Source organism: Octopus sinensis, linkage group LG9 (assembly GCF_006345805.1).
Source record: "Octopus sinensis linkage group LG9, ASM634580v1, whole genome shotgun sequence".
In the NCBI taxonomy this organism is placed as follows: domain Eukaryota; kingdom Metazoa; phylum Mollusca; class Cephalopoda; order Octopoda; family Octopodidae; genus Octopus; species Octopus sinensis.
The window spans coordinates 87385189-87403862 of NC_043005.1; positions in this window are offsets into that span (position 1 = coordinate 87385189).

Below are 18674 nucleotides of genomic sequence, written 5' to 3' on the forward strand. Positions count from 1 at the left end.
TTTGGTAGACGGAAACTGAAAGAAGCCCGTCGTATATATGCACACATTTATCTATGCTATGTACGTATATTTATATATACATGCGTGTGTGTGTGACTGTATATAAGAATACTTATACATATATTTACGTATGCATTTCTGAAAACGTGTGCGTATGAGCGTGTATCTAGTTGAACGTAAAAACCCATATACTTGGATGTGCGGGTGTGAGCGCGTATGATAAAGTGCGTATATACATACATATATATATATATGTATATATATATATACATATGGAGGCGCAATGGCCTAGTGGTTAGGGCAGCGGTCGTAGGATCGCGGTTTCGATTCCCAGACCGGGCGTTGTGAGTGTTTATTGAGCGAAAACACCTAAAACTCCACGAGGCTCCGGCAGGGGGTGGTGGCGATCCCTGCTGTACTCTTTCGCCACAACTTTCTCTCACTCTTTCTTCTGTTGGTCTGCTCGCTTAGCCAGCAGACCAACAGGGGTGGCGTCATTTCAAGGCTAAAACAATGCGAAGCGCATTGTGACCAGCGATGTGTAACAACATCTGATAGCCTGGTCGGTCACGGTGATCACGGTGATATATACATATGAATCTGTATATGTATATATGCGTATGAGTATGAATACAAAAGCGTTTTTCGTCTAAGTATTATCTTCCTCTCTACTTCATTTTCTTTCTCAACACTTACCACGGCGATGGCTCATTACGTCATTTTCTCTAAACTAGAATTCTCACGTTGATATTTGAATTATTCGCGTTTCAAATTTTCTCCGTTTTTTACTCATTCCCAAAGTTGACGGACATTTAGCGATACGTAAAACCGAATCTCTAGTGAGACTTTAAATTTTATTTGTTTATGTACCCAGAACGGGTCGAAACATGTGTCGTACTAAATCAAATCTTTTTTCCCATCTATTTCGTTAATACTGATATAAATATATACTGAAATTCTAAACCATTTTATCTTACTCATTTACCCACTATATCATTTTGCTGATAATACATTTGAATTAGATTCACACTTAACCTATACAGAACCATACTGTTATAATTCACTATCTATTTCATAGCACATGTAATGTACATTCTAAAGTCATGCAGAAAATATATGATGCGTCTAGCATATTCCTTTAATTTAACTCATTAATACCAATAAATAACTATTTACTAACTAACTATAAATCTCTATTAATAAAAATTTGATGTATATTTATATAAATATGAAATTATTTCTACATTTTCCATTCCTATATAAGATACTAAAATTATTAAAATCCTTTGAAATAAAACAATCTAAAAGATATTTATTTCAAATCACAAGTAGGATTATGGCTGTTAAATAGTTAAATATTGGAAGTTTCTATTCTCCCTACCCCATCAGCTTCAGCCTACTAACTTTTGCTGAAATACATTCAAATCTACCAGAGTTAGGTTCTTCAAAAAGAGCTTGATTTATGGCTCTGCTACTTAAACTGCCTCTTCCTCTATCTATAAATAGATAAATTCTAGGGTTTGTCTCCACTGAACTTAAGAGAATAATATCAAACCCCCTCCCCAATAGTAAATCTAAATAACAAAGTAAATTCAGCTATAAGAAATATATCCATGATTAAATATCATTTACTACTATGTTTCTGTTGATGAGACTTGCCTCTCTGTCTATATACCTACACTCTTTTTAATGTTAGCAAATGGAATAAGTATAAAAAGGAATCTCGTCAATTTAACTAAAAAATTCCATATGCAGCTGAAGATTGCTCTACATTTTAAAACTGATGCAATACTTGCCTTGTTTAATTAAATGAAGACGCATGAAACGATTGTACTACACTACTTTTGGATATCCTTGTTGCTTATTTTGATTATAGTGTGTGTGTGTGTGTGTGTGGTGTGTGTGTGTGTGGTGTGTGTGTGTTGTTTCTTTATTTTCTGAAGCAACGGAAACTGAAATCATGCAGATAGGAAGCAAACTATTCATATGTGAGTGTGTGTGTGTGTGTGTGTGTGTGTGTGTGTGTGTGTGTGCATTCATATAGATAGATGGATTGATGGGTGGATAGATAGATAGAAAGATAGATGGATGGATTGTGGGATGTAATTCGTGAAAAATAAACACCCTATTCATGTATATATACTCACTAGCATCGACAAATATACTTTGAGTTTCAATAAAGGTACGAAACTTACCGAGTCATAGCCAACAATTTTCAAGCAACACTATACCGAAAGATATCTGAATACAATTGAAACTGCGCTTGTCACTAGCACATCACTAGCACAGAGCCACACCACTAGATAGGCCATAATCAGCTTGGTATTATTTTCTAAGATATGGAATGCCAATATCGTCAGAGCAGGATGAAATTATTATAACGTTGTACAGAAAGTCCCCGAGAAATATAAAATGGTTCTTAGACCTATCTATGACTTTTAAACTAGTATGGCTGCAAATGAAAGTAGCCTAACTATCAACTGATATTTGACTCACACAAATTACGAGCTGTCTGTAGAAAGATGTTTGTAAGGACGGTAAGTAATTATTCACAGATAATTCCGGAAATATCCTAAAATAGGATTTATTAACATATTTGTTATCACAAGAATTTCCTTGGACATGAACATCTAAATATTAATGTATATAGATCTATGCATACGTCTAGATGTGCATATTTAACATTTGCGATTTGTCAAACGCTTCAAGTAATTTTATAAACAGTCGATTGCATGAAACTCAGAAATTTCTCTTGAAAATTTTATCCAAAATTTCAACAGACTATTTTCTTTTAACCATTTACGACACTTTCAATCTCACAAATGCAATCTCGTATTTATTTTCGTCGCGTGATTTCGCTCTTATCCACGATATACAGGGAGATTCTTCCTGTTAATATTTAATGGCGTTGGACCATTGACGTATTCTTACACACCTACAAAGCAGCATTTGCTAAATTCTGCATATTTATACATGAAGAGGTGGAATAATATTCTTGATATACATAGTGAACTTACCACTGTATTGTGTGTCCACTGAAAGAATGTCTTTTTTGGATTCTGAATAGAGAAAGGTTTGTGAAATCTGTTCATTGAGAGCCTTCATTCATTCTACTTTGGCGTATATTGTCCGTATTGCTATAGCTCTCTGTACCATCAATATTTCATCCTTGTCATATAAAGGTAGGAATAAGAGTATTCGACTCACGATCGTATGTTTGTGAGTTCGATTTCCAGCGGTGCAATGAGCCCTTCAGCAAGACGCTTTATTTCACGTTATTTCAATCCGCTCAGCTGGCAAATCTGAGTTGTACCTGCAATTTAAAATACCAGCTTTGTCATATTATGTGTCAAGCTCAATCTCCTTGAGAATTATGTAAGAGGTTACGCGTGTCTGTGGTGCCCTCAGTCACTTGCTCGTTAATTTCACGGGCAAGCTGTTCCGTTGATCGGATCAACTGGAACCCTCAACGCAGTAACCAATGGAGTGTCAGTTTGTTTCCCTGTTTATTTCATCATCGCCATCGTCACGGTTATCAATCATCCTTATCAACATTTTCATATTTACGTATTATTAGTATTATGACTGTAATTTTTAACCGCGTTGTGTGTGTGTACATATGTCTGTGAGTATTTGCCTGTGTGTTTATATGTATTTCGCTCTCACCACCGCTTGACAAGTGGCGCTAACTTTTTTCATGTCTCTCTTGTAACTTAACGGTTCGAAAACGAAAATTTAGAATAGAAACCGGGCTTTGAAAATATGTCATAATAGAATCTTCAGGTGTCTTAGATTGGCAGCAATACAACGATTGATAAAGATAAAATGTAAAATACCTCCACACAAACACACTCACATATATATGTGTGTATATATATATATATATATATATATATATATATATATATGTGTGTGTGTGTGTGTGTGTGTGTGTGTGTATATGTATATATATATATGTATATATATGTATATATAGATATGTATATATATTTATATGTATATATAGATATGTATATATATTTATATGTATATGTGTGTGCATGTATTTTTGTATAGAGAAGTGCAAGTAGTGTGAAAAGTAACTTGCTTCCTAACCACTTGGTTCGAGGTCCAGTCTCACTGCGTGGCACCTTGCGCGTGTGTCTTCTACTGTAGACTCCGGCAGACCAAGGACTTGTAGTTATGGAAGTAGAGAAAGGAAAGAAGTCCATCATGCGTGTGTGTGTGAGTGTATGTGTGCACGCGCGCGTGCATGCGCCTTTGAGTTCCTGCTTGTCCTCCGCCCAGCGCTTGATGACCGTAGTAGACTTCGTTGCTACAGATATGAAACATCAGCATCGATAGGTCTGATATGGAAAATTCAGTTTTCAGGGCTCTCTTTTAATATTAGTGAGAATATTTCTGTCTAACAGATGTTAAACGGTCTAGAAATTTTAAAATACATTTTCTGCTTTCACCATTTCGAACTCACGAAATTTGCAATATATAAATATACGTATGGAAGATATCCACTGGCATCGCCTTTATTTGATAAATTAGATTCCTCAATAAGCATACACACAAACATACACACACACACACACACACACACACACACATATATATATATATATATATATAGATAGATAGATAGATAGATAGATATATAGATAGATAGATGCATACATACATACATACATACATATATATATATATACATATAAATTTGACATGGGCGATTCTTTCTTGTGTGTGTATGTATATATATACATATACATATGCATATATATATATATATATATGAATATATATATATATATATATATATATATATATATGTATGTATGTATATGTATGTATGTGTGTATGTATGTATGTATGTATGTATGTATGTATGTATATGTATATATATATAAGTAATCTAGAGATAGTTGAAAGTGTGGTGAAAATATTACAAGACAATGAAAATAAAAATAAAAATAAAAAGATAAACGAAAGCTGAATCATGACTTGACAGAAAAATATATGGGATGGACAGTATAATAAAAAAAATAAAAATGAGAACAGCGTGATATCGAAGCCGACATAGATATTGTGGTACTTCAGTGACTAGGCCAGAAGTCTCTGTTCAATAGAAGCGTATGATGTGGGATGTCTCTATTCTATAGTCTAGAATCTACGAAGTAATGTCTGAAAAGATTATTAATAAAATAGTAAATAAGTAAAATGGTGAGATAAATGTATAGGTAGAAATAAATATGGGAGCACGCATATTAATCTTTCTGTATCGCTGTCTACCCCGTCTCCCCCTGTGTGTGTCTCTCTCTTTCTCTTTCTCTCTCTCTCTCTTTCGCTCTGCCCCTCTCTCTCCTTATCTATCTATCTGTTTGTCTATATCTTTTTTAACTCTAATTTCGTTGCATACATACCTACATGTAAGTATATATATATATATATATAAAGAGAGAGAAGAAGAGAGAGAGATGGATACATACATACATACAGATAGAACGATAGATAGATAGATAGATAGATAGATAGATAGATAGATAGATAGATAGATAGATAGATAGATAGATAGATAGATAGATAGATAGATAGATGCAGTTCAGGGGGCAATTCCTTAATAGTGACTGGTCACTCTTATCCCTGTTGGGATTCATCAGACTGTGAAGGGAAATGGGAGTTGTATTAATAATTAATTGACTGAGTATGTTACAGCGTGTCCGTATGGTATGTATATGTGTGTGTGTGTGTATGTGTGTATTTTTTGCTGTGCAAGTAGGTGAAGGTGGGGGCATTCCATTTATTACTTAACAAAAATAGTATTGTACTTGAAATGGTTTTCCTTTTGACAATTTTTACCGTATAAAACCATAAAAGCGACGGGGTCAAGTATAGAATAATAAATATACGAATAAAATGGTCGTTGATTTCTTTCATAGACACGAGAGGAAGTTATTTGGCAGCAGGGGTCCGTCCATTACATATAACAGACGTTCACTTGAAAAACTTACTTGTCTACAGCATCCGCTATTCTCATTTGTTTTGATTTCAAGCCTAAGTTCTCATAAGCGTGTCTACCTCTTTTCTATGGCGTATAAATAGGCGAGATGGGAACAGTTCCTCTGTAAGGGATGTCGGTCCATTTCGGGGAGCAGAACCAGAAACTTTAAGGGAAGGGCAAATTGATTGCATCGGCCTCAGTGCAAGTCTGCTACTTTATAAAGTGGAGACCAAATGGATGAAAAGCAAATCTGAACTCGGTAAGGGTTTGAACTCAGAAAGTAAATACGGATGAAATGCTGCTAAGCACTTCATCCACCGTTTTAAAGGTTCCACTAACTCGCTGTAACCATTTCTATAGACAGGAATATAAAAATAGTAATTTATTACATGGACACATAGATATTCACAAAATAAACTGTACCTGGATTGAGTTCTATCTCATAGCCTAAGGAGACGTTACTAAAACGCTCACAGCATTTCGCCCAATGTGGTGTGGCCAAGGTAATTATATTTTCGTTACACTATGAGGGACTGGAAAAAGAGGGACACATATAATATAAGCCCAAGCAATTTCCTTTCCTCCCTCTTCATTTAAGCACTCCTTTGTGTTATCTATACTGAGTTTCTTTTGTTGTCAACCACTCTCGTATATATGGGCAAAATGTCTTTTACTATTGCCCCGAGCCGACCAAAGTTTTGTAAGTGGATTTGATAGATAGAATCTGAAAGAAATCCATTACATAGGTATTATATATGTGTGTGTGTGTGTGGTGTGTGTACGTAAATGTCGAACAATTTTATTTACCACTGCATTGGTAAATAAAATTTCTTTATTTGTGTATTAAGTCTAGCATTAGCTTCATGTAAAGAAAAATACTTATTATCTTAACATGAAACCAATGATAGCCTTAATACACACACACATAGACACACATACACAGGCGTAAATAGATAAGGACAAGCAGAAGAAAAAACACAAGGACGTGGTACAGGCAAATAAAAGAGGAAAAAATCGCCAACGATTCACTTGTGGCTACATTATATATATATATATATAATATATATATATATATATATTATATATATATATATATATATATATATATATATATATATATAGATAGATAGATAGATAGATAGATAGATAGATAGAGATAGATAGATAGATAGATAGATAGATAGATATAGATAGATAGATAGATAGATAGATAGATACATACATAGACAGATAGATAGATAGATAGATAGATAGATAGAATAGATAGATAGATAGATAGATAGATAGATAGATAGATAGTGGATAGATAACTGTATAATAATATATCAGAATAATATATATTCTCCGATTTCAAGCGATAATTTTTAAATACAAAGAAATGATCGAAAAATATCGCACCACCAAATCAACGCTAACCAAATCAGCGCTAACATATTTATATTATGAGTCTTCCATGGTAGCTTTCTCTCCGTATCTGACAAAGCCTTTGTGGTTTTTTTACACTTATATATATATATATATATATATATATATATATGCATGTGTGCATGTATCTACGTCCGTGTTTGACCGTGTGTATATATGTGTGTGAACTGCTTGTATGAAATTATCTTGTAGTCAGAAGGTAAAAATCGAACACTAATTGCAAGAGAGCATCCTGATGACCACCCACCCGATAACTTTGACAAGTTCTGAATAACTTTTCTTTTTTTAAATTCATATTTTCTATTTATTTCTGTATCTGTAACAAAAATTGAAAAAAAAATTACATTTATTCTATATAAAAGAATGCAGTGCAGATTATGAAGCGGGTATAAAGAGGGACTCATACAATGAAGAATGAGGGGGAAATAGTTACGAAGATAATGAGAAGTATAAGTAGCATAGTTAGAAGATTATGTAAAATATTTTGCAGTATTTCCGCCTAGGATTTGTTTTTATCTTATCTCTTGTATTAACTCCAAAAATTGGCCTGAGGCACTTGAATAATTTTAGTCGAACCAATCGACCTCATAGTAAAGATTGTTTGCCAACATAACATGGAAGTCCTGGTTTAGGACGAGTGTTACTGTAATTTAGCCCCAAGAGACATCGTCTCCACCTGGTTATACGTCAGGATCTGAGTACATATATTTTCGAACAAGGGAATCTAGCACCCACCACTCAGCTCAAAACAATATCTGTGTATCGCGATTGGAGGTACTAGATTCCCTTACTCAGATCATGTCATATAGCCATCTGGAGACGATGTTTCCTGGGGCTAAATTACAGCAAACAATCTTTACTACAAAATGCTGTTCCTGAATGTCTCTCGTTGTGAGATTTCAAATTAGTAATTTTCTAAATCGACCTCAGTACTTACTCTTTTTTGCTCAAAGCCTCATAGTTATTCAATCAGTTCTTTTGCCGAACTGCTACGTTATGGATACGTTAATTCCACCAACACCGAAAGATGGTGGGAGTCAAACACATACACAGACACAAATACACACACATACGCACGAACACACACGCACACACATATACATACACACACAAACAAACTTACACACACACACACACTCGCATTCCTCGTCTCACAATTCCACTCACAAGGATTTGTCTGCCTGAGGCTAAAGTAAAAAGCGTTTGCGCAAGATTCCACTTGATGGGATTGAACCCGGAGCCAAGTGGCTGGCAAGAAAACTTGTTAACACACAGCTACGCGTGCGCCAATGTTCTGAGTTCAAATTCGGTCAAAGACAATGACGAACGCAAATTTATAATTCTTCACTCCGGGGTCGATAAAATACAGTACCAATCAAATATTGGAATTAACAGTAACGAATAACCATGCCATCGATTGCTTGTCTTCTAATTAAATTAGAAGTAATCAATGTTAAAGCCGTCTACCAAATCCGTTCACAAGGCATTGGTCGGCCCGATGCTATAGTAAAAGACACTTGCCCAAAGTGTCACGCAGTGGGACTGAACCCGGAACATGTAGTTGGTAAGCAATCTCCTTACCGCACAGCCACGCCTGCGCCTATTTCATTCCAAATATATATTTAGTAATTATTGATATAATTGATGGTGCATTAAATTTCAAATGCCTCCGTTGTCTTCATTTTCCTAAAAACTAGTAATAGTGTTTGAAGGCGCGTGGTTAAGTGGTTAGGTGTATTCAGCTCACGATCGTTAAGTCTTGAGTTCGATTCCTGGCGGCGCATCATGTCTTTGGGCGTGATATTTTCCTTTTCTTTCACGTAGCTCCACTCCATTCAGTTGGCAAAAATGAGCGGTACTCGTATTTCAAAACGGCTAGCTTTGAAACATTCAGTGACACGCTGAATTTCCCTGAGAACTACGTTGAGAGTACGCGTGTTTGTGGAGCATTCAGCCACTTGCACGTTAATTTCCGTTGATCAGATAAACTGGAACACTCATCGTCGTGACTGACGGAGTACCAGTTAGCAATGATGACGTTTCTACCAACTTATATTTACAGAATTAAAATGAAAGACAATATTTTCTACTACACTAAACACTTTTATATATTTATCCGAATACTAGACTTGATGGAGAATTCTTATCATAAAAGACATTCCCTCCATGACATTGACATCTAAGTATTCGTCATTGAATATTTACATCATCAAAGTGCGAGGCCAAGTGTGTAGTTTATTGCACTCATGATGATAAGAGCATTGTTTCGATTCTCAGATCAGGTTGTTCATTGTGTTATTAAGCAGAAGATTTCATTTCCTGTTGCCCCAGTCAACTCAGCTGTAAATGCATAAACCTGCAACGGACTTGTGTCACGTTTCAGAGAGGTTGTTGTAATTTTCGTCACTTATCCGCCATGAAACCCGGGTTGCCGTCCCGTAAATCGTAAGACTCCAGAATAAGACTTACCATATTTAAATCTTTGTTTCCCAAAATGTCTTCTATATTTCTGTAAAATGTAGTTTATGATTTTACACATAATTGGTTTCTATTTCTCTCGGGTCACATTGTTTCGTTATTATCGACTAAGCAAATGTGATATTCAGTGGATTTCACGACAATAACGAACATGTTTTTAAAAAGAAGCAAACACAAGAATAAATAAAAGCGGAGATATTTGAATTCGATTCATTTATATTGTGAGGTAAGCCATGCCATACAAATCAGAGATTTGCTTGCTATTATTGATAATTAAACATAAAAAGAATGTTAATTTCTTGAATAAAATCAAGTAAGAGAATGTCGCATTCATTCATTTACATTTACGAAGCAATTCAAATGTATTCATTACGGAAACGAAAACCAAAAACAATAAATAATTCTTAGCTAAGAATTACCGAAGTGAGAAAGGTTCTTTCTTGTTGAAAGAAAAAAAGAAAAAACATCTTTAACGTTAGCAATTACGTCATAAGATTTCATATAAATCATTTCAGCATTTAGGAAGGAAGTAAATTACCATCGAAAGTTGACGACTACAACTGCTTCTCTATTTTTTTTTTTTGGCTTTTTATTGCTATTATTGTTATATTTCTAATAGTCATTGTCCTCCTCATCATCACCGTCATTGCAATCGTGAATGTCATTATTGTCACTGCTTTAATTACACGGCGTTTAAGAAACCTATTGAAGATCTAATCGTTCCATCAGTGCAATATATAAGCAGCATCTTTCTCAATTAATTGGTTGCGGATTTTATTTAAAATGAGAACAACGCATTTGAAGACATCTACCAATAAGTTCACCATTAAAAACCTCATTGACGCCAGCGACAAATGATTCCTGACTGGTCAGTGAGCAGGCAAAAACTAACGAAAACGTCTTTTTAAAATACCATCATTTCTTATTCAAACGTAAGGGCAAAATAGATATTGCAGTCCTTACGTTGAAATAAGGCAACATGAGGGGACAAACACGCCTGGTAATCGAAGGTTGAGTTCTCATGGCTGAATGTGCGACATCAAATGGATGCAACACTGTGTTGAGTGAATCAGTTTTGAAGACACGTGGCATAGTGGTTGGGGTGTTGGTTTCACAACTGTAAAGGTCATTAGTTCGATTTCCAAAGACGCGTTGTGTCCGTGAGCAAGACACTTTATTTCAGGTTGCTCTAGTCCAATTGGCTAACAAAAATGAGTTTTACCTGTAATTCTAAAGGCCAGCCTTTTCAAAGTTTGTGTCACACCGAATGACTCTGAGAACTACATTTAAGAGTATGCGTGTCTCTAGAGTGCTCAGCCGTTTACACATTAATTTCACGAGCAGGTTTTTCCGTTGATGGGGCCCGACTGTAACAGTTGTTGTCGTAAGTGACAGAGTGCAAGTTAATGAGTTAGGATATTTGTGAGGATTGCAGCTGCGATGAGTATATCAAAATAAACATAAATTAATAGTTTAAGAGGTTGTAGTGACTGTAACCAGTAAATGTTGTATGTCTGCATTATTTTAAGTCCGTATTACTTCAGCTCTCCGATTGATCTTCTCTCCTGTGTGTGAGACGTCTTGTTCTCTTAAATTATTTAGTATTTAGTATTTCTGCATAAGATTAACCTTGTTCCAACAAGAAATCTTTAGTGCAGTGTTTTAACCACCATTTAAATAATTCAATTTTCGCTTCTGTTTCGGCAACTACAAAGAAGTGATATTAAAATCTATATTCCGAGACGGGCATATAGTTTAAATCAATCCTGATAATTACCTGTGTTCCGGAACTGATTTCATCAATACAAGATCGATCATCAATGACGACGCTAGAAGCGATCAAACTGTGAGCAAAGCAGTCTTTAAAAAAATGATAATGGAAGAAATGGGACTCGCATGAGTTCTTGCCAACTTTGTTCTTCATCCATTCGATGATGATGATGATGATATATGTTTAAATTTTCAGAAATAATTTCACTTAAACACCAAGTTATCTCTGGTGATGGTGTTTCCGCTTCAAAGTTTTACACTGATGAGATCTAAATGACAAAAATTGATCCGATCCAGCGTAAAAATCAATGTTGATACTTAATGTGTGCCTAAAATGCGCCTCGCTCCCAGAATAGTTAATACCACAATGCTTTGCGGTATTCCGTCCGTCTTTACATTCTGAGTTGAAATTCCGCCGGGGTCGATGTTGCTTTTCATCCTTTCGGTGTCGATGAAATAAGTACCAATCAAATATTATCGGTTAATGTAATCGAATTATGTCCTCATCCGAAATTGCTGGCGTTGTTTCCAAAAAATTTGAAATCAATTTGTATGGCTAGAGATATCATAGGTTATACAAACTTTACTCTGCATCTTCTTCGAGATCTCTCATGAATTGTCTGAAACTAAGGTACATTGCAAGAAAACAACAGAGTACCCGCAATTCGAGACCCCTGGACCTGTAGGAAGCGAGGAGATAGATTTTAATTACGATTACTCTCATTTGTGTTCGAACGCGGAACGGTATTCATTTAAATTCCGCCGAGGTCGACTTTGCCTTTCATCCTTTCGGGGTCGATAAATTAAGTACCAGTTACGCACTGGGGTCGATATAATCGACTTAATCCGTTTATCTGTCCTTCTTTGTCCCCTCTGTGTGTGGCCCCTTGTAGGTAATAAAGAAATAGGTATTCTCAGGTGTGGGGGAGGGGTCCACTCATTTTTGAGAAAGCCGCGGGAAAGGCAGCTTTTCTAAAATAAAAGTAATCCGACATAAAGAAGTTGCGGTCAAAACACTATCAGTCATCTTGTCACAGGCACCTGCTATGGCGGCTGAAAGAGGGGCAAATGTATTGATCAAATTGAAATTCAATGGCGTACAGATGTCTCGCTATCATGTTTGAGATGGCTATCGTCTGACAAAATCAGGCAACCATCAAAATCATCCACCTTAGCAGCAGCTGTAGTATTATATATATATATATATATATATATATATATATATATATATAATATATATATATATATATACACACATGTGTATATATATATATAATATATATATATATATATATATAGATATATATATATATATACATGTGTATATATATATATATATATATACATGTGTGTATATATATATATATACTTGTATGTATATATATATATATATATATATATATATATATATATATATATATACATATGTATGTATAACATTTGTACATATACAGTTATATATGTATGTCTGTGCATGTAGTACACATACCTACATGTATATGTATATTGATACTTAATGTGTGCCTAAAATGCGCCTCGCTCCCAGAATAGTTAAAACCGCAAAGCATTGTGGTATTACATGTGTGTGCAAGTGTGTGCGCGCGTGTATGCGTGTATGTGTGCATATTCTATTTCATATGTGTTTGAGTTTCTGTAATGTGTGTATACATACACAGACACAAACATATATATGTATGTGTGCATATATATATATATATATATATATATATATATATAAGCTAACATTTTAAATTAGAATAAAGCTAAAAGAATTTAAAACAATTGGCAAAGAATCTATGTAATCATTAAAGAAGCTGATAAATAAATTTATTTACAAAGCTGTCCTAATTTCAGGCTTTCTTCTTTTTTCATAGTTTTTTTCCTCGTTTTCTTTGTTCTCATCTAACTTTCCCCTTACTCAGAGCTCGCCAGTCTTGCTTTCACACATCTTTCACCAAGCTTCTCTTTTTATTACTTACTTCTAACGTCATTATATTTTAGTATGAAATTCTATCAAGAAGCACATCGTACTTTTCCTTCGTATGTGACCTTTGCAAATGAGATTGCTCTCTTCAAGTCTAAAAGACAGAACACACGGGGTGTAAGATGAATAAATTGCAATATAACAGTTGGTGCAGAGATATAATGAAAATACGCGAGAAGGAGAACAGCACTTATCAAATTTTATCTAAGTTTCAGTCAATTTATTTCAAATTTCCTTTAAATTTTCTCCAGATTACTTTTGATTTCATTTAAATTCATTCGTTTTCTATCATGTAATGAAATTTGCGTGATGTTAGGCCTTCTAAATCATGGTGTTACCTAATTTAATGCTGTTTCAGTTAGATACTATTTCACACATCTAGTAAAACCATTTTAAATTCATCCGAAGGTTCCACATTAATTCCTGTTTTTGTGTGTGTGTGTGTCTGTGTGCGCGTGCGTGTCATCGTGCGTGCCTATGTGTGTCTTCTCCCGTGCGCGCGTTGAGTAAAATTGAGAGTGAATTTATAAAATTAAATGACTACAGCATTAAACTATAAAACGAAATATAAAATTTGTTTCGTTTCTCTTTTCCACTCGTTATTACATTGGAATTTTGTACATCTTTCAATATTCATTGGCATTAAATTTCACTTTGCTCAAATATATTTGAGTTTAAATCTTGCAATTTCTGTCGCCTAATGAGAACAAAGCGTGTGAGGCCTCAAATTATCATTGGCGAATACAAGGGTCTTCATTGATTTTGCTTCACTAAGCATAACCCTTATTTTGCTAGCAAAGAAATATTATTGATTGAATTCTTATCGTTCTATTAACACAATTTTTTTTCAATACAGCATTTGAAAGAGATGAAATACTGGCACTCGGTCGGTGACGAGGATGAGGCTTCCAGTTAATACGAACAACAGGACAACCTACTCGTGAAATTAACGCGCAAGTGGCCGAGTGCTCCAAAGACTCTCGTACCATTCACGTCGCTCTCAGGGAGATTCTACGTGACGCAGTATGGGACAAGTCTGGTCCTTTTTTTAATTCTGGTACAGCTCATTGTTCCCAGCTGAATGGACTGGAGCAACTGGAGATAAAATGTCTTGCTGAAGGACACAACGAACGGCCGGTAATCGAACACTACGACCTTACAATCGCGAGCTGGATACACTTACCACTACGCCACGCGACTTCGCTCTCTGTTAGCAACATAACAGACGTAGCCACAAACAGTATATGCTAAGACGGTCAGCTGGCAGAAACGTTAGCACACCGGGCAAAAGGCTTAGCGGTAATTCGTCTGCCGCTACGTTCTGAGTTTTAATTCCGCCGACGTCGACTTTGCCTTTCATCCTTTCGGGGTCGATTAAATAAGTACCAGTTACGCACTGGGGTCGATATAATCGACTTAATCCGTTTGTCTGACCTTCTTTGTCCCCTCTGTGTGTAGCCCCTTATGGATAGTAAAGAAATAGGTATTTTGTCTGCCGTTACGTTCTGAGTTCAAATTCCGCCGAGGTCGACTTTGACTTTCATCGCACTGGGGTCGATGTAATCGACTTAATCCCTTTGTCTGACCTTGTTTCTCCCCTCTATGTTTAATCCCCTGTGGGCAATAAAGAAATAAGAATCGTTAGCCGGGTAAAATGCTTAAATGTATTTCGTCTGCCGTTACGTTCTAAGTTCAAATTCCATCGAGGTCGACTTTGCCTTTCATCCTTTCGGATTCGATAAATTAAGTACCAGTTGCGTACTGGGCTCGATCGCATCGACAGCCCCCACTCCCTAGATTTCTGGCTTTGTGCTTATAATAGAAAGGAATACAAACAGAATTTGCCATTTACTGTTATAATTCACAAATTTTGATGCTAGCAACAATTATTATTTTATTGCGTTCACCTTAAATCGTCACAAAAATCTGGTAAACAAAAGTGTCTACTATTCCGAGGTACAGTTCAAATATGTGTTGGCTTTATTTGCATGCATGTTGAAGACAATTTGCTATGACTGGGGCATAAGGGTCGCACGTGGGTCTGTGTGGTAAGATGTTTTTTCCCCAGACACCTGGTTCCGGGTTGAGACCCACTGCGTGCAACCTTAGACAAGTGTATTCTACTATAGCTTCGGCCGACCAAAGCCTGGTAAATGAATGGGGTATATGGAAAGCAAAGGAGGCCAGTTTCATGTGTGTGTGTGTGTGATAGATTGGGGTGAAAGTCTGACGTAATAAATGCTATTACATTGCACACTTCTATAAAAGGAAAATAACTCGAAATTCAAACAACAACATTTATTAACTACAACGGATTCTAAATTTTTATCCTTCGTTGCAATATTTTACGTAAAATTTTCTTTTTCTGTACTTTAACAGGTGTAATAACTTATCCTTAACTTTTCCAAGTGTAATAACTTGTCCTATAGTTTTCCAGGTTTATAAACTTAAGAATATTCCTCTTCGCATTTTTCCATGTAATCCACGTTTTTACCAGGCTATGTTATTATGCTAATTAATAATGTGTTAATTAGTAATTTAAGATATTACCTTATGCTTTCTTCTATCATTTAAGCTAAGATAAATATATTTTGCTTCTAAAATGAAAATTTATTTAGTTCTAAACTTGTTAGAGACTTTACTTACATGGACTAGTCCCCTTAAAAGATCTTCACAGTTTTCAATTTGGTTAGGAACAGAATTAGATACAGAGCTCTGAAAGATGCTGCGTGCGAGTAAATTGCGGCCTTCAGAATATTCTTTGAGAAGTGTTAAAACATGAGAAATTCCTTTATCTTGTCTCAGATATTACGGGGCTGTGTTTACATGATATAATTACATTAATTAATACAGATGACGTAATTAAACTAATTACAAACTTGGGTGTCATTGATAATGTTGTCCTTACCTCAATGATACTGGTGACATATATAAAAAGTTCCTTTATAGAACTATATTATCACCTTCAAATTTAAGAAACAAACACTCATAACATTTTTCTTTTAACATATCATTGTATGAGATTGATACCATGAAATTTCTCGAATTGAGCCCTATCATTTAAGCTTAATTAAAATACAGCTTGTTTTTAAAATTAAAAAAAGTTAATTATACTTAGATTCAATATTTTGCCTTATATTTTTTCATGGTATTTTACCTCACAACTTTTTTATACAAATTGTTGCATGGGTCGAAGACTAAGAAATTCTTCATGCTTTCTTCTATCATTGAAACTAAGATAAATTTATTTTGCTTTTAAAATGAAAAAGTTATTTAGATCTAAACTTGATTGGTGGCGTTACTTACTCTCCCATAACGTTGCTACAAATGTTGACGTAAACTTTTTATACAGGACCAAATAACATTTTTTTTAATGCCAAAATGTAGCTAGGGAGCAGACCTCTTCAGATATTATAACGGTTTTCCATTTGGTTAAAAACTCAATTAGCAACAAGGTCTCAAAATGTTGCATGGTGTAAATTGCGGCCTCAAAAATATTATTCAACTTCTACCGTAGTTGGATTATATATATATATATATATGAAGATAAGACAGTTGTTTAAATAACGATCAAATCAGGTCCAGCATGGGAAGGACAAAACTTATACGTCATAATTATTATGAAAATTATAAATAAGGGTATCTAAGAGATGTCACCATGCTTGAAATAGCAGTCAAAACTTGACAATAAAACATCATGTATTGAATACGTGATGTAGCTTTAGAGGCAGGTGTTGACTGCTATTTCAAGCAAGGTGGCATCTCTTAGATATCCTTATTTACAATATATATATATATATATATATATATATATATATATATATATAATATATATATACACACGTGTATATATATGTATATATATATACATATACATATACATACATGCATATATACATGTACATACGTTTGCTTTTATGTTTGTATTTGTCCGCCTCCCACTGCCACTTGGCAGCCGGTGTTGGTGTTTGTACGTCCCTGTAAAGCAGCAGTCCAACAAAAACGACTGATACAATAAATGCCGAGCTCTAAAATATACAGCGATCGATTCAATCGAGAAAAGTTCCTCAAGTTTGTGCCCCATGATGGCCGCTGTCTAGTGACTCAATCAAGTACAAGACTAAAGATATTTTTTCTGGGCCGATAAAATAGTACCAGTTGAGCATTGTGATCGATCTAATCGACTAGTCCTCTCACTGGAAATCTACTGGCCTTGTGCTAAAATTTGAACCCATATAAATAGCCCCAAGGAGCAATCTAATAGCTTATGTCATACATATGGTTTGGCATCAACTATTAGCTGGTGATGAGGAAGGGAAAGTGAAAAAAAAATTGTAAAAGGTTGGAAAAAATAGTTTTCTCATGTTTCTGAAATATACTTGATTAGTAAAGATTGGATGAAATTGGGTCATGAGGAATGTCAATACATGTGGAACTCGGTTTTTCACCGGATCTGAAGTCTGCGATATTTTTTAATGTGCACGACTGCCTGCTGGTATCACAACAGGTAAATGTTTGGGCGATAGAAGAATGTATTGCAATATGCGAATATTAAAAAAAAAAATTCTTTTTAAATAAATAAACTGTTACAGGTAGTTCAGCGTTGCCAAAAATAACTTTGTCAGAAGCTAAGCGTGATCTACGATGGAAAATCTAGAGCAACGCGTTTTATGCCGACAGGAGTTCGACAATGTGATTCAGATACATGACAGGAGATGCGGAGATTATGTCAGCTTACATGCCAAATCGGATCAATACAAGATTATTGAGATATTAAGACTTCTCTAAACAAAGATTATATAGGTACTGCTATATAATATACTAAGTATTCAATGGTAAAATGAATGCCGATAACATGATATAATGTAGAGTAGGGCATTTCGGCTTTCTTGGACTTTCTTGAGGGAAGCTCTCATAGCCACGTACCAAGACATGATTTAGAGAACATTTATTAATACATTCGTTTGCGTTCCACATATCTGCCTGGATGAATAACAGTCCGAGTTACGCAAATGGAACAGCATTAAATCA